The sequence below is a fragment of the Columba livia genome, chromosome 6 (assembly GCF_036013475.1).
Source record: "Columba livia isolate bColLiv1 breed racing homer chromosome 6, bColLiv1.pat.W.v2, whole genome shotgun sequence".
Classification (NCBI taxonomy): Eukaryota; Metazoa; Chordata; class Aves; order Columbiformes; family Columbidae; genus Columba; species Columba livia.
Window position 1 is genome coordinate 31,621,668 of NC_088607.1, and position 24,789 is coordinate 31,646,456.

General features: G+C 37.5%; 1 protein-coding gene across 14 annotated transcripts in view; it reads right to left on the reverse strand.

The window, feature by feature from the left end:
• Positions 1-24,789, reverse strand: part of FAM13C (family with sequence similarity 13 member C) — a 131,074-nt gene that overhangs the window by 55,937 nt on the left and 50,348 nt on the right. For 2 of the 14 annotated variants that reach the window (XM_065067815.1, XM_065067814.1), the window contains exon 1: positions 13,043-13,061. The exons of 11 other annotated variants lie outside the window; for them this stretch is intronic. The gene's annotated coding sequence lies outside the window, so the exon portion shown is untranslated. Of the gene's footprint in view, positions 1-13,042; positions 13,062-24,469; positions 24,741-24,789 lie in introns of those variants that run through there. One more of the 14 variants, XM_065067813.1, reaches the window with a different exon arrangement.

A 24,789-nucleotide genomic window follows, 5' to 3' on the forward strand; every position in this document is an offset into this window, starting at 1 on the left:
AGATCACACTTGTGATAAAACATTTTTATTCAGGCAGAAAACAAGTGGAGAGACCACAGAAACTCATCTCTGCCTTCAGCAAGTCTGTTCTCTTCCAACATACAGGGATTTCGTACGGGATAAGAGCAGGGATCATTCTGCAGTGAAGTGTTAATCACAGTGAATCATTCCAGTGCCTTGCCCTTTCTTCAAAAGTGATCCTGCAGGATACTTTTGCCATTTTCCAATCAGTAAGGCGCTAACCAAGGAGCTGCCATGTGAGAGAGAAGTCACACGCCTCCTTCCTGTAGTGATAAATACTGAATGCTACACTCTGAGGCTCAAAATATTCATGTGTTCACTGACTTGCTTTCTGGACATGCAGTCTGCCTTTTTATGAGTGACGTTCTCAGAGACATCAGAAAACATCTTAAGACAAATTCAACTAAAATACAGCAATTAAATCCATTAGCCAGTTGGGGAGCGCTCAATCCAGTTTCTGTATCTTTGATTTTTTCAGTGACCTAATTAGTACATCATCTGAATGAATGAACCTGGGGGGAAAAAGCATTCAGCTGATCTCACTGTGTGTCTTAAAATGCACAGACAAGTGCATGTGGGCAAAGGCTTGAGTTGAACGTAAGCAGAGGCATAGTTGTCGTAACCCAAACCAGGGCACTTCCATAAGGTGTATATATGTTGGGTTGGATAAAGCTTTGTGCAACTGCAGAGACCTTTGGGTTTATATTTTCTGAAGGTATTCCAGTGAGCAAACTGCATATACTTCCTTACTCGAGTGTTCTAAGCAGCAGGCCTCTGAATCCCATGCACACTCCCATAGTACACCCAAGTTCATCTACCCTGGAGCTCAAAAGGCACAGCCATACATCAGTCAAATCCCTGCTCTTTTGAAGGGAAAAATACCTCAGAAATGCACAATTTTGTGCAGACTGGAAATTCTGATTTGTGAACCATTTCAGCCCCATCAGTTGGGTTACATTTCTGTAGCTCAGGTGCACAGAGCTGATCAAGCTCTAAGCCTGCCAAGGGGGAAACCTCCCAAGAACAGGGGTACGCCCTGGGGCAGGGCACCCACACTGAGCTCCCTGCTGGAAGGCTACATGGCTACTGGTGCCCTGGTTAATTAACACAAGCCTATCTCCTATAGGTCTGCTGACTTGTGTAAGTGTGCTACACTGGAAATACAGAACTGTGCCTCTAATTTTGTTATTCAAGAACTAGCTGCTTTTTGAAGTCCCATCAGCTCTGCTGAAAATCTCTGTAGAGACGTCCAAGAACCATCATTCAAAATGCACTAGGCTGCACAATAAACTCAACTGTACCAGTCAAATTCATGCTGGTGACTGAGCTATTATAGGCACTAAAACTTGTTTGACTGTAGTCATTCACTGCAGATAATGTAATACTGCCACAGATGACAAACCTATTTCCAGCAGGTTTACACGCGTCAGGCTAGACTCAACACAGCACTGATTCAAAACCAGTTTTTCCTCTGAGCATTGCAAGATGGCAAAAAATTCATGCACACATATACATACACTCCCATTTCTACTGGGGTACCCAGAATGCTTCAACAGATCACTGAAGTGTAGTTCTTATTTAAGAAGCCTTGATCTTTACCACTACTTAAGAAAACATCTAGGTTGCAAGAATGACCTCTCTGAATTAATTTAGCTGCCTGACGTGTCTGCAAGCTCATGATGTTGATTTTGTTTGTCACAGTAGGAAAAGAGACAAATAAAGTCAAATACATTGTAAAAAATAATACTTCTCTGGATGTGTGGAGAATGTGTTTAGATAAAGGCAGCAATAGGGGATTTTTGTTTTGTATTGGTGGTGATAGGTTTCTAAAACAGTGTTCCCTCTTTTTTTTCTGAGCTATCTAACAGTGCAGAAATGCTGCAGGGTCACATTCCTCCTCTACACTCCCAGGCTGATTATTTTAGAGGCCTACTAAAACCAATTGAAAACTTTAACAGCATTAATTAGTATTATATATAGTAAAGTTATTAAGAGGAATTAGCACCTTGTGAACATCAAAATTAAGGAAAGCCAAAATTAAGGAAAGCCCAAATTAAGGAGTTCCATACTTTGTGTTTCTTCTTCTGAAGAGAACTGCAGAGAACTAGGCAGTCAGCCAGGAACAGATTGCACTGTCAAACATTCAAGAATTTCCTTTCCTTTTCTTTATGAGAGTGCAGGATCTCGCTGAACAATGTGAACATGACCATGTAGGTAGAGGCCAAACTGTAATTTATGAGTAAGAATGCCAAAATAAGGCTTAAATGTATAGCTTTCCTAGCATTTTCAAACACAAAATTAAATGGAAAAGTGAACTTAAGCTAAACCACATTCTCAAAAATTTGAATATTTGAAAGTAAATGGAAAAGCAAGTAAAGAGCTGCTCACACATTCAAAAAAGTCGAGTCACACAATTTGGGTTTTGCTAAGCCCCAACACAAGAAAGACATATGCAAGGTATATATGAAGGTATCCTCATGATTCTTGGCTGTTTTTCGGGGAGATGACTGTTGACATCTGCAGCAATGCTGATTGTGCTGGGTAATCTATTTTCTGAAAGCAAAGACTAAACAAGAAAGAAGATAGGTTTTTTTCCCCAGTTTTCTCTCTTTTCAGAACTCTTCCTCACCACCTTGGAACCTAATCACATAACCTGTGTGCATATACACACACACGCACGCATGCATATGTATATAACCACATTTATGTTTCTTCCAAACATCTATTCACAGAACCATAAACCTGAGAGGCTTCAGCATTTGTCTTTTGCCACATCTGTCTGTAGTAGTATACTTACTCATGAGGTACTTTGCAAACCTTGCTCTCTGTCCTCCATGTTACTATCAGAGTAGTACGTACTACCTTGCTTCGCCTGTAGTTTCATCTTCCCAGCGGCACAGAAGCCAGAATAATATAAAACAGATCTATACCCATGCAGAAATCACGTAACTTACAGCAATTGCTGCCTAAAGTCAGAGCTTATTCTCGGTGACATAGGCAACACCTCTTTAGTTAGCATTATCAAAGACTTCCATTATCAGGAATTATATGTTCTCGAAGAGCACCTGGCCTTTTACTCAAGCATATACTATGCACTGCACAACAACCACTAATTAGTCCTATTGATATCTGAGTAACATTTCAGGTAACATGAAAAACATTCACAGCAAATCCCCTCTAAGCATCTGTCTAGTTTACAAAACGTGTTTGTGTATTTCTGTGCTCTGACTACAAGGAGGAAACACCAACAGGCTGCTCTCAGAGGGCTGGGCAGCTGCACCGCGGGTCCGTGCAAAGCTATGCTGGCTCACACCACCTGAGGACGTTGCCCACAGTATTGACAGCCCAGCAGGACTGATCCCTTGGATCTGATGTGCCTGAATACTTTTTTGGGTATAAAGCCAGACAGATCCCCTAAGTCCTTGAATATTTATTTTTCATAGCTTGCTTCTTACTTTCCATTTTTTGTTGCACTGCAGGAAAATCTAACCAGTACAGCCAGATTATGAAGTATTAATGTATAAACTAATCAGAGATATGAAAGGTAAAACTACACCATTATATGCCACTTAACTTCAACACAAACTACTTTCTATTTATGAATTCAGATCATATTCAGAGAATATGAATAACCACTATTGTTTGTGTGACACTTAGAGTGATTACTAAAATTCAGAAAGAGAATAGTAACCAATGCAGTTACAGTAATTTAAACTATAACTTAAGATTCTTGTACCATCATAAATAACCTGAACTCCTCCTCATTTGGAAACAATAGAAAATGTGGGCAGTAACACACAGATGTTTAGGAGTGGACTTAGCTTTACACCGCATTACACTGCACATTTGGAATGTCTAAAAAACTAAAGATAACATTGCTTCTTACATCTGAAAAAAAAACAAGGAATCTCTGTCTGTACACACCAGATGATACAACTGTACAACACACGGGATCCACAGAGAGCTTTGTAACCCCTTTCACTGCAGTCACTATCTTTATACAAACAAATCCTGTCACTCCTTTGCTGAGTGTTTATCGATTTCAGGGGCTAGTAAAGCCAGAAGAGCAGCAGATGTCATTAAGTCAAAATTGATATAATATGTTTATTTACATGTCCTTTTCTGAACTTGCTGCATGCATCACATAACTATAAAACCCAGACAGACCCAACTTCTCACAGGCCCCTCTGGAGCGCCCCAAGCCATGGTAAAAGCCTAACAAGAACTGTACTTAGTTAACTGATTTCTGACTCTCAGTTCAACATAATATTTTTTCCCAGCTACCTGAACTCTCATAGAGAGAAAAAGCTGTCCACATATCAAGCAATTTTAGACAAGAAAAAAAGATAGAAAAGAATGTGGTTAGCAAATAAATGAAACTGGTCTAGGAGGACATAATAGGAAGGCAAGAAAAATCTCCAGAATAAATACAGCAAATAACATTAGCAAACAATCACAATGTAAAAGACAGTAGTGATGGGCAGCTGGGAGAGGTCCCTTTACTTCTGGGCGTAAGCTTTTCTATTTTTGTGGGAGTTAATGAAGCTCCAGTGGCCAGTTCTCATTTCCATCACAAAAAATGCATGGTAATGAATCCTACCTTTTTCTTTTCCAAGTTGATTTTCTGAATTTCTATTCAATATAATGTATAGTCAATGACATTTGAAAACCACTGATTCAGATCTTTCTTTTCCAATATCATGATCCAATGACATCAGAAAAGTCTTATCGCTTATGACATATTCCCCCGCACTTGTATTTCACAGAAATGCCGTGAATAAGACAATATTAACAGCCACAGTCAGTGGTCAACTCCTTCTCAGCTTCTCCCTTGCTGTTTGAATTTCTTCTCATAGCAAGTAGTCTCCTCTATTTGGCTTCTATTTCCATCCAGGCTCATGATCTGTACTAGTGTCCTACCACCTGCTATTTTAACTTACCGAAAGGACAATGCATCACTCCTCAGCACAGATAAAAGTTTGTTCTTCCAAAGTTTGAGAAAATTATTAACTCAAAACAAATTTTGTTTTGTTTTTCTCAGTAAGCAAAATATTTTTCTTTTTTCTTTTAGATTGAAGGAAAAATAGAGGAAATTCTATTTCACCCAAATGTACATTCTTAGCAGACTATGTTATGGCATTCAACACAGTAAAACAGCCAGGATAGGACACAACACTCTACAGAAATTAAATCATACAGTTTCATTATATAATATTCAATTTTGTGGCATAAAACCAGAACCCTAAAGAAAATATAAATAAATGGCACAGAGATGTCTTATACACATGTTCGAATGTACCTTTTCATTACTTAAAAGCATTTTATTTTGTATAATGGTCGTTTGGGGAAGAGATAGACCTGTAGCAAGCACTGCAACACAGGGAACACAGGATGTGATTTCTTTACAAAGCCAAGGAAATATCCATGTAACCACACACCATCTGTACTCTTGGCTTTTTATTCTCCTGCCGCACTGCGTACTGCTTGTGTGCGCCCTTTTATCTTGTGAGCTGGCTCGGTTCCCTCGCTGTGCAAGAAATATCCTGAGATAGCACCAAGCTAAAGCATGTCTGCAGATATGCCCTGTACCACGGCCACTGGGACATCTCCATTTCTTAAGTAATGGACTTTCTTGTCCCAAATACCAAGATCTGAGTTCTAACATAGCCAGATCCCAGGTGATCTACTGCCTATGGCACCGCAGAAAAGTCCTTAAAACAGCCCATGATTTTCATGGGGCCAAGCTTTGCAGCTCTTTCTAACTCCTAAGGGGAGGTCCTCTTCCAAGGAGCAAGACAAATCTCACTTAATGAGACTTTGCAAAAGAGCTGTCTTTTCATTCTTAGATTGTCTCATGAAGATCTCCGGAATTAGTTCAGTAAGCTACTGTAGAACACACAGAGGACAGCAGTCGGCCCTTCAGTTATAAAAATGCATTTCATGTTCTTTTTCAGTTGGTTATTTGTTTCAATGTGTTCTCATCTCAGATTAGCAACAACGTTTAAGGCTCAAAAAGGATTTGAAAGCAAGAATTTTCTCTGGGTTGACCTTGCACAATTTTACAACAGCTGATGACACTGAACAAATGACCTCTTTTCACATAAGTTTGGTCCCAATAAAAACTATTTGTGACTCAAGTATTTCCTGTATAGATCTGCTCAAAGAAAGCAGAAGCATATGGGAAAGACAATTATGCAGGAAGCAGCTTTACCACTTTGCTATCTACTGCAATAGTTTTGTTACAAAAAGGCAGTGAAAATTACTTTTCCCTTTTGAGGCATTTAAATGCTTTGTTGTAAAGCACATTGAGTGCTTCATGACATCATCACATTTTCTAACTCAAATTGTTTGTCCCCTGACCTCTTTGATAAAATGGAGAAAATTGGTTTGGGTTTTACATTATTCAGCAAAGAAGTAAAAATAAGAAAGACATTTTCATTCTAATTTTAATATTTTTTCATCTAGCAGTCATGCAGCCCCAGTCAGCAGGATACCAGTCATGTAAGAGAGTTTTATTTCTAGGTGAGCGATCCATTTTTGGAGAGAATCAGTCTTTAGAAAAATACTCCGAGGCAGAGCCAGTGAAAAATAATAAATAATCCTTCAAATCGTGACTGTAATATCCACTTTTTTTCTGTAAAGATTACAAAATGACATCTTGCCTTTATATAAACAAAAATTCTGACAGTACTTATTAAAAACGAGCACTGAATATTTCAGTCTAAATGTAGGCATATTCAGGAATATTCAGTGCTACCGTATCTTCCCTCTCTTTGCTGATGCTTGAGAAGTACAGCCCACATTTTCTAACCCAAATCCAGGCTCCCAAACCTACACAGTTTCAGACTAATTTTAGGTAGCCACCAAGCTGAAAACATTTGGCCAATATATATTATGCTAATTTTGTGTCTGGAATGATGGTTGTAAAGGCTCTGGGATTATGCCTAACACTACAGCTGTGTTGATGCACGCTCACTACAAATATAGAAGGAAAAAAAACCCAACACATCGAAACCCAGCTTCAACAGTTATTGAAGCACCCACCCAGTTACTATCTCAGGACATATTTCGCCTCCCATCCTCCCCAACACACACACACATTCTTTTTGGTCTGTTCCCCACAGATCATCTCCATTACGCATAACTACACCAAAGCTCATGTGTCTGCCACAGTAGGTGGCAAAAGAGCTAATGTAAACCAGAATGACTATTAATATTTCCCATTAAGCCTCACAGAAATGGTGCAAATAATGGATTGACAGTGAGGTCCCTTATTTGCTTGTCTACTCAACTCAACACTAGGTACATATTTCGTTGCTTGTCTTACACAACCAGACACTCAAGGGTTTTTAAAGAGGAGGCCAAATAATGGCATTGTAAACTGCCCAATACAAAAATGCATTCAGACAGGGCATCTCACAGAGTAGGGAAAAACCATTCTCCAAAGCAGTAATAATTCTCAATACAGCATTACTCATAGCTGCGTGGAGAAACAGGAAAAACATAATCTATAGCTACCAAGAAAGTAAGTGTGACTCAATTCAAGTGACTCATGGTTGTGAGTAACCTGTTTAATAGCTCTCTTTTTAAAAAGTCAGCCTTTAAATCACTTTTGTGTGTTCTTTCTCAATTGCCTTGCATTCTATAATTTAAAAATTATTACCAAAGCACAATCACAGTGTAGATCTAAGCAAATCACCATGATATATAAATGTATCTTAAAGCTTTAAGTGAAACATACAGTGTTAGGAAAGTGCATTTGTCTAGAATCTAGCAAATTATTTCTTAGTCAAACATAAGGCAAATACAACTGAATGCCAGAGTGGGGGGATGGAGAGTTGAGTCATCCTGCTATCAGGTGCCTGCACCCTGCCTGCGGGTATTCTACAGCTCATTGCTCAATCACATTATAGTTTTGCGCAGTGAATTTCAAGCAGAATAAAAGAGTAGCTGAGTCCTCTCTCAAACAAATGCAGCTGATGTCAGGTACAGCAATGCTTTTACAGAGAGCTTGAAGAACAGTCATCCTCCAGCAAAGAGCATTTTGCATTTTTAAATCAACAGGGATATTTAACCTATATAAGACAGGAAAGTTTAGAGTTCATTCATTATTAACCTGCTCTTCAATACAGGGTAAGCATTTCTTCTCATACATCATTAAAATGAATCCCCACTATCTTAAAAAGTTTGTAAAACCATAACTAATGTGTGCACCTGTGATGGAGAGCAGGCAAAAAAACTTCTTACTATTTTATTTTTTACAAATAGTCATATGCCAAAGTTAAAAAGCAAGAAGAAAGGAGTAAAGGAACTGAATGCCACAAAGTCTTCTGCCACCCTTTGCAGCAAATGATGTTCATATCCACCCAACACAGCCAGCACTAACTGAAAAGGCTGTGAAATCAGCCAAAGAGATATACTGAAATTGCCCATTATATGGTGCTGTAATTCTTCTGCTATTCTACTCTATCATTTGATGAATCTATAGAGGTACCATGTTTCAAAATTACAGGTACATCTAAAACTACACACACAATAAATCATCCATGTAACATTTCTCAAGAGTCTCTAAGCAGGTTTATCTGACATTGCCACTAATGGAAAAGAAGATTAATGGGTTTTATTATTATTTATTACCCTTACTTTGACTGTAGAAATGCCAGTTGTTTTCCCCAAGTTGTTGCTAAAGGCCTTGATCTGAATCCCTACTTACAGCCTTGGGTTGGAGAAGCATGAGAAAGGGAACAAAAGGTTTGTGCTGTCACTTGGGTTATCAGGCAGTAACCAAGGACATACTAAATTTAGTCCATACTATAGGGAGCATTTGACTGACTGATTAATTGATTGATCAATTGATTAACAACTTTTGTAGACCAGTCAAGCATCTCTCTCTGCTATCTGGGAGAAAATTTCCAGGTAATTAGTCAGAAAATATTTACTTATGTGTGCTGATGAATTCCTGAGTTTCCACTATCCTCAGCATCCTCCGTTCTTTGCTTGTGCACTCTACACTTTTCAATAAATCTGATCTGTTTCATACTGAAAAGTATGATAAACTGATTACAGTTAATGCAGCAGTCATTGTGATAAACCATGTCATACACCTTCAGGAGTTTCATCTGATGCATCAAAGCTGCAGAGGCTCTGTAAATAATAAATATGCCAATGCAAACATTCAATCTCTCACCAAAAAAAATACCTTTTGGCTCACAGCAAAATAAGACTATAAAGCATTTCCTCAGTATATTTTTTAGCAGGTGATCATTTCATTTTCTGGGAAAAATTACATTATGCAAAAGTTATATTATGCAACCCTACATTTCATTAATATTTCATTTGTTGGCAGAAGCCTGTTCCAATTTTCAAAATCCATTATGAATGTAGGGAATGATGCCCATGAAAAGGGTGAGTCACAACACTGCTGCCACTTGAAACGAATAGTCAACAACTTTTTTCATAATGTCCTCTGATCTGTGTAAAAAATAACCTTCTGCTTTAAGATGAAAACTTTGAGAAAGGGTAAAACTGGAAATGTGTCTCAGATTTAGTCTCAAAAAAGAGTGACATTTTCCTATATTGTTTAAAAGCAGTCTTAAGAAAATGAAGTATTTGTTATCAGTAGCAAACTGTTCCCACAGCAACAGGGAGCAGACAACTAGAATAACATCAGGATGCAATCCTCCCCACATCAATGAAGTTACATACAAAACATTACATACATATGAAAGAATTGGTAAGAATTTCAGAGACATATTGAGGAATTCCTGCAGATCTCAGTCAGCTATCTGGACAGGCTTTTCTACTTGGCTGTATTGTAAGAGTCTGCAAAACCTGCAAACAAAATTCACGGTAGCTGCCCTTGAGCTTATTTCTCAATCTCTCAGGTAGCGAGTGACATGGGACTTCATCAACAACAGTGCCGTTCTCCTGCTCCAGAACCACAGGCCTGAGATATGCACATAGCAGCCAAAGTGTTCAGCAAACCTCATCTCCAACCTCATATATCTGTCTTCCTGGAAAGCTGGCAAGTTGTTAAGACGTTAGATAGGAGATTCCTCACCACGGAGCTCCTTGGAAATTTGAAGCTAGATTCGCCTTATGCAACAGAAAGTTCTGCTTTGCTGTACAGATACCCTAAAATTAACTTGTTATCGCCTACATTTTTGTTGCATTCTCTTCACCTGCTTCATCTCCTGCTTGTGAAGCTGCTGGCCTCCTCAGGGTCTCAGGAGGACATATCTTAGATGTTATTACTTAAGGTGTTTCTTCAGCAATTAAAGATTTTAAGGAAATAACCTCAAAAATTCTCACATATAAGCAGACCACCTGGCTCTTCCATAAGGCATAAGAAGACAAGTCTCCTTCCAACTCGGGAGCTTTGCCACCATTTTAAAGTGTCATTATAGCATTGATATACACAGCACAATTCATTTCTTTGTGCAGCACAGCCATCTAAGGCATGAAATATTTTAAGAATCATAAGAATCACCTAGTTCCCATAACTCAAAGCATCATCCAGTCATCTGTGTTTCTATATATGTTTCCACAGTGCACAGTTTTCAGAATATTATTTTTGTTATTGCTTAGGTCAACAAGACATATTCCTTAGCAGGAAGAAGCTGCCCAATTGTAAGATTAAAAACAACCACACAATTTTGAGAATCTGAAAACCTGTCATTAATCTAGTAAAACAGTCTTGTAAATGCATTTTGGACACAGACACAGGCAACATCTGCATAATAAAGTACCTTCCTACTATCACTCACACAAACACAAATTAGAAATATATCAGCACTATTTGAATGGAGCTTCATATTATTTACTTTGAACTGGTTTTAGATGACTTTGCTAAATCCCTGGACATTGAACATGAGCTTGAATACTCCTTTCTAATTGCTGTTCAAAGAGAGATCAAAACTGAAAATGTCTGAAAATGCCATAAACAGAGAGATTTTAAAAAGTATTGTTGCTTCCTTAATAATCATTCTAAGAGAACTGAAGGGATCTGGCAGGGATCTGCTGATGCTCTTGGATTTACCGACACTAAGACACCTGCTAAAGCCCCTTGTTCCACCCAGTGTCTGTGCAAAAAAAAGCCTTTTGACTTGTCGGATCATAACCAGAATCAGGGCAAGGTAAAAAAGGGAGAAATGACACTGCTCCTACACCTGGAAACAATTAAATGTTTGGGGAGAGGAGAAATAAAACCTGTTAAAATACTGAAAAGGTTACGGGTATCTCAGTTCACAGCTGTCAAGAAGGCTGACAAAACCTGGATTGATCTAGTGGGATGGGAAGATGTACTGAAAAAAGAAAACAACCAAAAAAACAAAAGAGGAGAGGGGAACCAGTCTCATGTCAAACTTGAGAAAGAGAATGCAGAGAATTGGAAAGGCTGAATCTTGAAAAGTTTCCCATAAGCAAAAAATTAATTACAATGACAGAAATATTAGGTCAGAAGTAAAAGCACTGATAAGAGCCAAGGTAATTTATCTTTCCTGTATTTATAGAGACACTGATTTTTTTTTTTTTTTTTTTTGGCAAAACCTTTAACAAAGACCCTGAAAACCAAAGTGTTTAGATGAGTGACCTATTCTTACTGTTTATCGTAAAGACACTCTCATGCTTGGCATTGTTTCCAGCTGTCTCCAAAATTAGGCTGTAGGATCTCTGAAAATTTGCAAACCTAATTAATCCAGGGCAGAGGTTTGGGCTGGTAACTGCTTGCTTTATTTTGCATTTCATTAAAAAAAAAGTAGATGTTACATTATAATTTTTATTACATTAATGCTCAGAAATATGCGTGACCATAAAAAGCCATCTGGTAATTCTAGCTGTGGAATCAATCCCAATGATTGCTCTTTAACCTAAGCACCCCAGGTAATTAGGATTCAATGGTTATTAAATACATATACGAGCAGTAACAGTTGCAAACAGGAAAACGCAATATGCATTTCTGCTCTATGTATTCATTAAATTTGATTTCTGCATGTGCAAATGACCAGTTGGTTGCACAAGCATGTGTGCAATACTTTTTTGCATTAAATAATGATAAAACTTATTCAAATTATATGGAAAACCTCTTTTCATATGCGCCTATTTTGATCTTCTGGCAGTTTGTTAATACTTTGGGGTTTAGAATATTCTATGGAGTACAGTTTATAACTTAACCTTTGTGAGTCTGGAACAATTGGAAATAATTACAGAACTGACTGATAAGAACTTGGATTAAAATTAAAATTAGAATTACCATAAAACTAAAAAGAAATATTTTTGTATTCATTTTCCTTTCTGGATGTGATAAAAGCTAGATTGACTTTAAAAAAAAAAAAATTCATTTATTAATAGAATTGTGTGAACCTTTTTTCATATACAACTACCTCAGAAGAGTATGAGATTTATACTTTGATTTATATCAGCCACAGCCAGATTTACATTTTAATTCATTCTCTCCTGCTGCCAGCTTTAATTTGCTGATGTTTTGCACAGAGGCAGAAATTCTTGCATGTTCAATGTTTGGAAGACAGTCGTATCTGCAATTACAGAGGCTAAACAGCAGAGATGGGCAGATGAGACTGTGGGACAGAAATAAATCAGGACTCAATGTTCCTAATTTGTTTGGAAGCTGGTATGTTTTCAACATTTGCTCTAGTTAGAATACATCTGTCCAGCTAGATTCAAACAGTTCAGTAATACTTCTTAATGGATAACATTGCTTTCTTTAAAGATGTTCGATTTTTGTCAAATGCTAATGCATGAAATCAGAATGTGTCTAGCTAATATAATGCCAGGCCTAAGAGCAATCTGTGTATGGCTTTGTATAACTAAACTAAAACCACACTTGTTCAGTTTCATCAGTTAGTAGTCATCAGTGACAAACTAACAAAAAAAGAAGTGAAAAGCATCAACATACCTATTTTTATCCAAAATAAAACATTTCCATTTGCAGATTTGTTTAAAGGAAAAAAAAATAGTCTCATACAGTGATTTTAAAAGAAAGAGTAAGCAAAGAGATTCTTACCTTCTCCCTATCCTTTTCAGTCTCTCAATCTCCTACTATTCCCATAATTTGTGCACAAATGGTACCAGGAATCACAGTTCAAACTGTCTGTACTGGAGCATGAATACAAACATTGGCTGTTCATGTCCAGACAGTTTGCCCCAAACTGCCAGTACAGAGAATTAATCTCTCCTGATCTCTCCTGTCAAACTGTTCCAGTTTGTACCATAACCCAACACAAGAGAGGATTAGGACTCTGGAGGAATCTCTTAGTTTAGTGACCCCCAATTGCCCACATGAATCCCATTCCTCAAAATTAAACATTACAGAAATGTTTCAATGAACTTAGAAAAGAAAAATTACTTGGGAAGTTAGGGACTAAAATGTGATCTGCCTAAAATGTTTTAGTCAGCATATTATTCTAAATTAATAGAGATACAACAAAGCAGCCAATGCCGTTCTTCAGCAGGCTACTAAACCAACTTTCACACAGTATTTGGCAGGGCAATCCTAGATAATAGTTTGTCATCTGAGCTAACTAGAAGACTTTTATTTAGAGTAGCATCACACAGAAAGAAGTACTAAACCCAGTTTACCAGTGCAATTGCATTGCTTCCAGTCAGTTAATTGCAGGAGTAAATAAAGGACTGTCTTAAAAATAAGTATGGATACAGATGCATCCACTTTTAGTTTCTAATATTTACCACTGAAGCCATCAGAGATCTAAAATTGTCACTAGAACTCAGATATTTCAGTGGCACTGAGTTTAGTATTCTTAGCACTTGCAATAACTTTCAGGACCAACATAATTTTACCAGTAATGGTATTAATTAGAATAATAATGGCTCACAATTGCATCAAATAGAAAAGCATGCACAAAGCTGTTTTAAGATCAAATCCAGCATGCATTCACGAGTGAAATAGAAGGGCCACAAATGGAGAACCAACTCAAGATGGAAGTTTAGTTTTGACAGGCACAAATTGGAACTTTTGGGTAATGAATTATTCCCAGTGAAATAAATAAATTAGATGTTCTTCCTGTCTGGTGTACAGTAGGCATTTCACTTAATATTTCACATCAGATGGATGAACCACATGTGTCCTGATCTTCCTTCATGAAAAACCTTGGCTCATATTCCAAACCACTACTAAAAACTTTTGCATAACACTCTTATAACCAACAAGCACAGAGAAAAAAATAATTATTTGCTTATCAACAGATAAAAAAGTTTTAAACTGAATATTTGTTTAAAAAGACAACATGCTCTGAAGCCATTTAATGTTACAGCAAGCTGTGCTCGACACACCACCCTGGTGGGACTTGACAAGGGTAACGTGATCTGTTGCTGAATCCTGCATGGCTTCGCATCACCTGCAGACCAGCTGTCCCTGCGGGCAGGTACCCAAAGCCATGCAGGCGTACAGCAGTCACATCCCATGTAACCAGAGCAGAACTGCTGCCGTGCCCCTGGGCTCTGACGTGCCCAGCATACTCCAAGCTACCAGATGCTGCAATGCAGACTTGTTTTGCTTGTCTAGATGTTCTCTGGGAAACTGATTCAGCTAATTTAAGTCTACTACACTGTTGGAGAATCATAAACTACTTTCTCAAGTCCTAGGGATGGACTCCATTAATTTTATTGAAACACAAATTTCACATTAGATTTTTGATTTGTTATTTTGACAAAGCCGCTAACACTTGGAGATATAATTTTCATCAAGCATACATTATTTTCTGCTAGAATACAGTAGATATTCTATTCCAAATTACAGAAAGCCTCTATGCAAACTAGTGATATATTATTGCCTGCAATACCTTTATGTACAATAAACAGTCCCAGAGTCCCTAAATTATTCAGCATGATATGCTTCAGAAGCAGAATTTGCTCATAGTTCTGTAGGTGAAATGCAGTTGGAAGCAAAGTGGTTCTATTTAACCCATTCCCCAATCAAACAGAGCTCATTTGGTTAACTTTAAGCAAAAGAAATGTATGCTTGCTTTTTGTCTTGACTTGCATATTTTAAACTAAACCAAGAGGTCTGGATTACGCTATTTTACCTTCAGTTCAAGCCTCACAAATAGACACATCACAAAAGCTAGGGAACTATGACAGGTGACAAAAAGCACTGTGTAGCTGAAGAAGAGAGACACAAATTAGTTAAGTGCTGGAGTAAATCGTCCAGGGATGTTGCTTGCTCTCCACCTCTGGTGGAAAGTTCAGGTTAGACAAATGTCTGTAAGGAATATTTTAGTGGAGTTTACCTTGCCTTCAGGCAAAAGTATGGATTAGATGACCTCCTGAGGCTTCTTTCAGATCTGTGAGTCTACGAATATTGCATTAATCACTGTCTGTCTTCAGAGTAGCCTTCATGGCCATTGTAACTCTCAGGATGACACTCAAGAAGAACTACAGCTACTATAGCAACGTCACAGAACCACTTCACCTTCTTCTACAGGGCAAAACAATGACAATCAGTAATAGTTCTGAGACTGGCTATAACATGTGCATTTTTTTTCTTCAGCTGACTGTACCTTACCAGATAGTACAACCTGTTTTAAAGGATTTTAGGTAACAGACTTTCTAGTTGGCTGGGAAAACCTTTATAAATCACCTGGCAAGAAGTAAAAAGCAGTGTACACCCAGGGTTCAAGGAAGTGTGAACTTGAGAAGTGCTTGAAGGGAATGAGGACTAGGGGAAGGCCTTCTGCACCTGTAGGTTCCTGGCACTGTCCCAAGAACATCTGTGCAAAAAACCTGTGGGAAGGAGAGCTTTATTCATTCAATATATTCAATGTTTTTTCTGTTCTGATGTGCTTCTGTTCTTCTCAAAAGCCTGTCACCATTCAAAACATCTCCTACAAACTAAAATAAGGCCTTCCTTTTTAAAGTTTCCTTAGTAGGAGTTGAAGGATGGTAATAACAGCATGAAAGCCAGGCACCCATTTTTATCACCTCCTCACTGCCCAACATCATCAGGTCAGAAACGGGTTTGCAATTACCTTTTCGGTATCCACAGCAGACCTGTTTCAGTTCTGTGTGAGCACAAAATTCAGAAATACAGGCAGCATCTTTGTGGAGCAGGCAGACAGAAGCAAATACTGCAATCTGCATGCATTTTGGGGAAAAAAAGAAAAAAAAGGGGGAAAGTTTGTAACCAAAATAATTATTGCTTACTCTGAAACTATTTGATCAATTGTACCTAAAGCATGGCTCAAAATGTAATAGGCAAACTGCAGAAAAAGCTTTTCCAGAGTTCAGTTTTTCTTCTTTTGCCACAGACCTTAAGGTAAATGACAGCTGATATAACAGAAAAATAACCAGACACACTCAGAGAAGTAAACAGGGAACAATTCAGAGAAAAGAAAACAAGACTCTACTTGCATTTTTTTATTTTGGCTTTAAAGTGACCACCTGGCTGAAACATTATGAACTGTCATAACAGAACAGTAGCTTATATTTCCTTTGCATTATTAGATTTTTGTTTCTGTTTGTAACATCTGATTAGTCCCAGATGTTGAAGGAAGAAGAGAGCAGCATACGCTGCATTAAGGAAAGTTTTGCCATGCTTCAGAGGGGGCAATACAAGTCGAAGCAGTGGCTGCTTTGTCAAAGTAACAAATGCAAAATCTATTGTGAATGTTTTGCCTCATTAACATGAATATTATACATGTTTAATTAGTTTATACACATTCAATACTCATGCAAATTGATTCCCAAGAGTTTCAAAGCTTTCAAAAACTTATTGAAAAAAAAAAGTTGTTGTTTTTATTTTTTAGAATAAATTTGGTTGCAAGATTGAAATCGCTGTGATCTGTGATCAGTATCACATCTGGACAGGCACTCTAAGTGCAATAAAAGGCAAAAATGCTTTAACGGGTACTTCTTGTCTTTTTTACTGTCAAAACGTTATTACTATGAAGAACACCAATTACATTCCTCCACTTGTTTTTTAAAGGCACTGATTAAAAATAAAATCATTTATTATGTGGCAAATAATTTATGAACAAGGTCAATCAAACTACTGCTCTTCCAAAATCTGGTAAACTCTCAGGAATATTTTGTTGTTGACAGTGCAAAGCTTGGTTTTCAGCAATATTTTAGGTACCTCACATCTGAGAAAATATATACAATGTAGAATGCACACTTCTGAAAAGGTACAAAGATGACATTCAAACAGACATTAAGATAAAGCAAGTCTTTCAATAACATGAAATAAAACAGCTAAAAGCATAATGCCAAATGAAGAACAAAGTAAGTTCCTCAGAATCTGCAAGAAAATGACCAAAATTACTACTCTGGAACTTCAGCACAGTATCTTTGGCAGCTATTTGAATGGACAAAAATAATTTCTTTATACATACACACACACATACACAGAGATACATTTATATGTTTCTTATATATGTTTTCCTTGCCTTTTGGTGTTTCTATTTTTAACCTTACTGGTGAAGTGGAAGTTCTGCTCTGCTTAGTTATTCCCTAACTTTTCATTAAAACCTATCATGATCACTAGTAGGGCCTACGCTACATCATTGCAGTTGTGATAAAACACATTTCTTATTGAGTTTTGCATCGCTGGAGGATATAAATCACTTTAGGACAGAAAATTATGCAAGTGACGAGTACCTTTAAGATCAAAGAGCTTCACACCAGCTCAGTATAAAATTTTAGTAGAAGTGAGCTAGGTGTTCAGAACTACTGATCTACCATTGAGATTTTGGCTCCTAAATATCTATCTATGTCACCTTTTACAATAGTGCTTTGGAAAGTGTTGAAAGAAACCACTTTCTGGAATCTGCCACCATGCACACCGGAGACTCATCCCGAGAGCAAACACCCATATCACCAGCACCAAATCTCTGTATTGCAGACTAAATGACAGCACCACCAGTATTCCCTCCGGAAAGGTGAAGGGCTCAGTGTTTCAATGCTGTCACTGCCCACCCCGCCTCAGGAAGGGTTCAAAGCAAATCATTGCCCACTCTGAAGAATGACAAAACTTTCCTTAATGCACTACGTGCTGCTCTCTTCTTCTTTCTGCATCTGGGACTAATCAGCTCTTACAAGCAGAGAAAAAAAAAGGAACACAAAGGAAACGTACCCCACAATTCTACATTTTCACATTCTACATTCTGTTCTACAATTGACAACATCTGGCAGGTCATCACATTGTCAATAAAAAAGGATAATTTTAATAGACTTCATGGCTGCTGAAGCAAATATTATCTCAAAAGATCACCAGCGCCTTTTTGGTACGTCAGGGCTTGGAAAGACCTTCAGGCACAAGGTAACATTCTTCTAACTGTATAACATTTGCGAAAGCATTGTGCTTCTGATCAGTGCAGATAAACCATATAGGGCGAATAGCAGGGTCATCTCTGTGGTACATCAACAATCATGATGAATGGCAAACAAATCTCAGATTTTCTAAATAATAGGGACAAATACCAAGTGATGAAGGACATCATGTTGTCACAAAGCTCTGATGCTAATGCCAACCTTAACAACAAAGCAAAACTAATACTGGATCTCCCAGAATATCACAAATGTCTAAATCTACATTCAGAATGATGCAGATGGTCACTTGCCACATTTTTAAGTATTATCACAACGCCTTTCCTTCTAAACAGACAAATAAAAGTATTTGAGCTGCATCAGTATTGTTTTTTATAGTTTGGTGTTGTGTTTGGTTTTTTTTCCCTGTTCTCATTGTTTAAAAAAATAGTAATAAATATTGACATCTTGAGACCTTTGCAGTTGTCCTGGAGTCATTAATCTCTCTAACTGACCTAATACAATCAAGTTTTACTTATTTTTCACTGATACCTAGTGATAGTCTTGTACATATCCCTGATGCAAGAGATTGGAAGCTTACATCTTCTGAATTTGACCTTTACACATTCACATTCTGAGCCTTAATTGCATTTTTATGCAAACACAGACATGTTGGTGAATATATGCAACATGTTTATACCAATTATAGAAACATTTTTTGGTAAACAGTTTGTTTTCCATGTGTTCTTTTTGCAAAAGTACCACCTACGGCTATAACTTCATCCAGCAGTTAGATCTATCTCCATGCAAAAGACTCTCCCATCCCATCACTGCCACTCTTTTGATTTTTCCATTAGTCCTGTATTTATGTGAGAAATACACCTAACAAGACACTGAAAGCCTCAAAAAGCAACAGAAAAGGATCACAAAATGACAAAGGAAACTATCCCATGAATTATTTATTGTTCAGTTCCAGCACTTGTGTTTCTCGGGATCATCCATCCATGCCTTGATGGTATTTTAGAACCAAGTTTTACCAAAATTGGTAAATCAATATATTGTCTGAGGACAAGCCAAGACAACATACATATAAGTATACGTTTTTCCTTATCTTATAATTATTACATATATATTTTAAAGTCCTCAGATAAATTGTTATTTTTTTTTTCTTGCATCCCAAATTTATAGCTCATTAATTTTATGGCTTGGTTATTGTTATTCAGCCAACTTGAATCTGTCTCAGCCCAAGAGTGAGATTTACAGTAAACGTGGCATACAAAAAACCCCACCAATAACCCAAGGTAGTACTGAGAAAGAGAAAATAGGGATATCATGAACCATAATACTATTTGCCTCGTTTTCAGATCAAGAAAATAGTCAAAGAAAGTAATTAAAGAGGAGCAACCATTAAAAAAAAAATACTACACATACACACAATATTCTATACTCTAAAGCTACTAGACAATACTATCTCAAGGATCTTTTTCCCCATCTCAGTGATTTGGCAAACACTTTTATCTGGATTTTCTAAGAAAGAATTTAACCTGAGCTTGCTCACTACAAGAATCTCCATGCAAAGGGCTTGCCAGAAGTGCCTATTGGACTCCTTCGTGAAAGGTTGGCTCTTCCAAAAACAAAGGTTTTCCTTGGAAAACTTGAGAAAAAATAAATCTTTATGATCTCAGCAGGTGTCCAGCCTGTTACTCAAAAATGCAAGATAAAATTATAATATTGCCAAATTAATTACTGAATTCTTCCTGGGATCCAGAGTGGAGGCACCTCATTGTCAATGACAGCAGGTGGTCGGTGTCCTTGCTTAGCACTGATTTTTCAGTTGCAGAGGCAAAAATATGGTAACAGATGTTTTGGCAATTCTAGGTATGACAGAATTCAGGTCTGTAAGTTGAGGGGCTTTTTATTTATTTATTATACCTACAGCTGTTAATTTACTTTCGCTTAATTCTTTGTTCTTAATCTGCTTATTACATTCTACACAAAATACTAATATATACTACAATATTTTAATGCGTTCTGATTTTGCTTTTTGAAAAATATAAACATTTACCTTCTCATGCTTGTTTCTTTTGTCAATTACCACATTTAATATTGTGGAAAAAATAAGTAAACAAATACTTTCACATGACAATGTTTAACCCTGTAATCTTCAAAGAAAGGAATCTCACAAACATTCCACCTTGGTTTTGTGGAATAGCTAACAATAAGTACCCTTCATTTTATATTTCTGCGAAAAGCTTAAAATTTTCAATAGCTTGTTATCAAGCTGTTTCTCATAGTTTGCCCAAAGGAGCTGAAGGTTGAATGTTTTTAAGAATACTATGGCTGTCACATTAATAAGGGTATAATCTCCAACAAAAATTCAGTTCACAGTGAAAGGGCAATTAATCTAGAATATCACAATGGAGAAAAAATGGAAAAACTGTATTAAAAAAAAAATGAAAACACACACCCAACAACAACAAAACAGTACAAACTGCCATTTCATTTTGCCCAGAGACCAGATTTCTGAGGCAGGAATCCTTTTTTTCTAGCCCTGTCCTTTAATTCGTTAATCTTATGAACATAATGATTTTGAGCTGAACAAATAAATTTCTGCCAGCTGTTTAATACTCCTTTCAGAAATCAGGTGAAACTCTTCTGTTATGCCTTCTGTGCCACTGGAGAACTGCAACGTAGTCTAACACAGACTGTGTTATCCTCCCTCAAACAACATTCCAAAATTCACTAAAGCACTTGGCATTCTTTATAAAAAGCATTAGATGAACACTCTCTCCATTGTGGAAAAGATTCATTGCATTAAATGCACCAAGAATTAAGCTTTTAAAGCTAGGCAGACTGCAGGGCTAACTCAAATCACTGTTTCAGGGGCCCTGGCCCAGGGGAGGAGATGTACACACAGGCGCTTACCCCAGCTGGGCAGATGTTAAGAGTGATGGGAACTGGCAGCTCTGACCCCAGCCAGTGGAGCTGATACCTCGACACTCCTGCAAAGCAGCCTGTAACTAACCCTGGGTTTATGGATCCCTTCACGCAGGCTCAGCTGAAAGTGTTGACACCTTCAGTGGCATCCACCTCCAGTTATTTTATATTTATTTGCAAGCTATCTGTGTGGCACCTTTCCAAAAAAACACGGATGTGGTTTCATTTCTATGTAGTTCTTGAGAATGAAGCCGTCTTTTCCATTGAGTTCTGCCTTGTACCAATTCTGATCGCATTCTTCATTCAAAACTTTAAGGATATCCCCCCGTTTGAAGCTCAGCTCGTCATCCGCGGTGGCTTTGAAGTCGTACTTGGCGTATAATTTTCATTGCTTGTCTAGGGCAATCTATGGCCTGATTTAAGTTTGCATCTGCATTTCCTTTCTAAGACAGAAATATAATAATTGATAGCAAATACTAAACATTTCTTGCAATTGCATTGGGAGAAATTCAGAGAATACTGTGCATGGGTAAATCATCACCACTCGTCAGCCAGTCTCAGGGAGGTGCGCTTATTCTCTAGGTGTGTGGTCAGATACTAAGATGATTCTTGTTAATTTAGTGACTTTGGGGAGATCGGTGTGGCATCTTTTGGTATCAAGTGTGATTTAACAGCCTACGATTGACATGAGCATGTCTGAAGACATATATATCTGACATTCTTGCCCAGCTGTGACATCATATGTCTATTTTTTAACGAGAACCTGTTTTGTTGCCTTAGTTTTAGATACCACATTAAAAACTTTAGTAGGTTATAAGGCTTGGGTTTGTAACAGTTCAGAAAGACTCTTTGCTGGGGGAGAACCATGTCATGGTGAGATTATTTTTAGTTCTTGAGAAAACTAGACAAAATATTACATCAATCTGGATAGGAAATTGCCTAAAAATAGTCATATTCATAATTTTTTCCTTATGTTTCTCACACTAGTGACTGTTTCCCAGCAGAAACACACATCAAATGGAGCTCAGTCTCTGGGAACCAGGAACCACAACCCCTCAAAGCCTTGTCTCTGAAATTTGTATTTCCTGCATTTTCCAACTGGTTCAAAATAAAACCAACAGAAGAAGCAAACCATCCTTCCTCCCCCCACATCACCTTGATCCTCCCTGATAAACAATGGTCAGGCAGAATAAGACATTGATCCCAGTAGTGACATATATACACTGTTTGCCATTTAATACCTTCTTATGTGGTCCATTAGTATTACTGGCGTTTATGCATGATTTAACAGGAAAATTACCCACTAATGGGTCTCATTCTGCACCATTTTCTGTATTCTCTGAAGGTAACGGAAAAAGAGACAAAGTTGCACAGTTTTTGGCTATCAAGATTATGCTTAAGGTAGAAATTTATATACTGATCTCTTGAGGGGTTAAAATAGTGCCTTAGGCATGAACTTGCGGTTGTTCTTAATGGAATTTGAACTTCAGCTAACCACAATAATGTTAACTATATTAGAAACAATGTTACAGTAAAATATGGTTTGAGCAATTAAACAAGTACTTAAGGCTTCACTGAAAGCTGAAACATTATCTTCACTTCAACATACAGAAGAAAAAGGCGGAAGTACATTGAAGGTATCGATATATGTCTAAATACTGAAATTTACCGCAAGGAACAATAGTATAACAAATGCCAGAACTGATCAATGTTCAGAAATGTCATCTCAAATTATGCAAAAACAACAAGGGACCCGCCTCAGCCCTTAACAAAATCATTCGTTCCTTGGCAGCAGGTACGTGTGAAAGATTCTCTATGCCAAGAAAGTTTTGTCCCGACCAACAAGATTTAACAACATAATGCACAGAACAAGAAGCTGAAGACAGACATACATGGATAAATCTGTCTTTATGCTCTATGTCACAATATGAAAGGGAGACTGTAGAAGGAGCCCAAAGCTCTCTCACAGTCAAAAACAACTAGTGGAATTTCGGATCATCTCATTATTGAGTAGCAAAAAAACAAAACCAAAAAAAAGCAATCTCCTCATGAGAAACTAAAATTTTCCTGAACATCCTTATTTGAAGCAGAGAGGGAGAAGAGCCCCAAGCAACAGCCTGTGACCAGCTGAGGTGCTCATGCAAACCATGGAGGTAAAGCTGGACCTAAGGGGTGTTGCTGTAGCATTCTAGATGACAGAAAACAGCAGAGGTACTGAACACAGTCTCAAAAGTCTGTCCTAATACTAAGCAAAAATGGCATCCTTCTCATTAAAATTTTTTTATATAGCTGTGGATATTGTATAACTAGAGGTATTCACTTTAAGATAAAAGCACAAATATCTCAGCCTGATGAACAAGTAATAAAGAAGTTAATAGTCATTTGGCCAATTTAAAATTGAACTGGGAGAGATTTCTGCTAATAAACCACATAGAAGTAATTAGCTTACTCCAAAAGAAACTTTGCCACTCTGTCAAGTGTTATCAGGGTGCTGCTTTCAAATTTCATTCTGTAAAGCCGAGTAAATTATGTTACTGGTACATGTTTGGTATTTCACTCTATATGAAAATATGAAAATATTTATAGTCTGACACAGTCTGACACAGTCAATTTATACAGAAAAATACCAAAAGACAATTTATACAGAAACATACAAAAGAAAAAAAAAAAAAGAAAAAAAAAAAAGGTTATAACTTGATTATTTTAAATTATTTCTAGCATAACTTTCCTGGGAACATGCAAACACATCTGCTGCTGTGGTCACTGCAGCAACTGTAATAGAGCACGTAGATAAAGCCAAGTTATTTTTTAAGCCTGTTAGCTCAAATCCAGGCACTTCTTACTTTGCCACAGTGATGCCAGAGCTCAGCATTGGTTCCTTTCAGCTTCTAACTTCTTTATATCTTATATGGGTCTCCACAGCCACACTGATGTGAGTTCATGTAACATGAATTAGCTAATCCAAAACTGTCCTTTTGCCTATGTGATACAGCAATTTTAGCTACCGGACTGCAATAGACAAGTATACAAATAGAACAGAAATCTTAAGAATGGAAATCCATGTAAATCAAGCCAGTGATGCCCTCCATAAATATGTAATAAAAGAAATGCATTGCTGCTTTTAAAGTGTATTTGAAGATGAAGCTTTTTTTGGCATTGATCTGAGCAAACACGTTCAAAAAAGAAAAAAAATGGAAATTTCAAAAAGAGATAACAAAGTGGGATGTTGACATACCATTTGCAAGAAATCCATATTTTCTTGGTGACCACTTCATAATATTTTCATTAACCTGCCTCACACCTTTCAGCTCCACTGAAGGGAGACTAAACAAGCTGTCCATCACATATGAAATTGCAGAACAAGGGTGCCTCCTCCCATCCTGGAGCTTGCATGCTTGGAGTCCATCCACTTGCTGCACCCCTGGCTCATGCAGCCCTTCCTTGACTTCATCCCAGCTTTGGCAAGAGCCTGGTGGACATTTACCTCCTACCTGCAGCCCAAAGCATCACTGCAAAACTGCGCTGTATTTTCTCTAGGGTTTTGTGACACCTGAG